The sequence below is a fragment of the Rhinopithecus bieti genome, unplaced genomic scaffold (genome assembly GCF_001698545.2).
Source record: "Rhinopithecus bieti isolate Rb0 unplaced genomic scaffold, ASM169854v2 scaffold_18081, whole genome shotgun sequence".
NCBI classification, from domain to species: domain Eukaryota; kingdom Metazoa; phylum Chordata; class Mammalia; order Primates; family Cercopithecidae; genus Rhinopithecus; species Rhinopithecus bieti.
In genome coordinates this window covers 1-1,046 of record NW_016886645.1, presented here as the reverse complement: position 1 = coordinate 1,046, position 1,046 = coordinate 1, and the positions used below count along the sequence as shown (strand labels likewise).

The window sequence follows — 1,046 nt, the reverse complement described above, 5'->3', positions numbered from 1 at the left end:
AGGATCTTGTCCCCAGGCAGTAGCCGTTCAGGCTGGCTATGGCCATCGCGGCTTCTTCATAGTTTGTCATGGTCACAAAGCCAAACCCTTTGCACTTATTGGTGTTGAAGTCGCGGATCACTTTCACATTGGTGACGGCGCCAAAGGGCCCAAACATCTGCCAGAGGATCCCCTCATCGGTGTCCTGCCCCAGGTTGTAGATGAAAATGCACCAGCTGGAGGAGGCGTTTCCGGGCACGTTGACGCCAGAGAGACCGCTCATGTGATCGACGCCCATGGGGAAGAGCCTGAATATCTGCGCCTGGTGGTGAACCGGGCCTCCGAACCATCGCGCTGGCGAGTGGTACAGCTGCGAGAGGAGTGCCACGTTTTGTTCTGGTTGGGGTTGGCTGCAAACTTCACTGTGATGGGCTCAGAGGAACCTGGGGTTTATGACCATTGAAACTGGTAATTGCCTCTTCTGCCTCTGACCGTTTGTCAAACCGGATAAACGCAACCCCTCTGGACAAACCTGTGGTCTGATCCACGAGGACTCGCGAGTTGATGATCCGCCCAACCCGAGAGAACATGTCCTCTACGTCCTTCTGGGTCATGGTCCGAGGGAGCCCGCTGATGTACAAGTTGGCATCTTTGATGACCTCTGAGCTCGGGCGAGCATACGACACCTTAATGGTTTTGACTGGAACCTCAAGCCGTTCAGCGTGTTGATTGCTCTCTCTGCATCCTTTGCGGTCACGTAGTTCACAAAGCCATAGCCTAAGCTATGTCCTGCTACTTTATCCCGAATGAGTTTTACAGATTCCACTTCGCCGATGCTGCTGAATAGGCTGCGCAGCTCATCCTGGGTCATGTTCTGAGGGAGGTAGTTGACGATCAAATTCGTTCTCCCAATGTCACCCCTGCAGTCTTCGGCCATGTGGTCTTCATAACCATTAGACATTGTATTTTCAAAATCTGGACGCAGGCGGGTGGGCCCGGGTCTGCTCCAGGGCGGGCGGGAGGCGGCGGCAGCGCGGCGCTAACGGCTCCGCTCGGCCTCGGTAGCG

At 55.4% G+C, this 1,046-nt stretch overlaps 1 pseudogene; it reads right to left on the bottom strand.

Annotated features, from left to right (window-relative positions):
* Positions 1–7: 7 nt before the first annotated feature.
* LOC108525845 (ELAV-like protein 1 pseudogene) lies at positions 8–943 on the bottom strand (annotated as a pseudogene).
* Between the last annotated feature and the right edge of the window lie 103 nt (positions 944–1,046).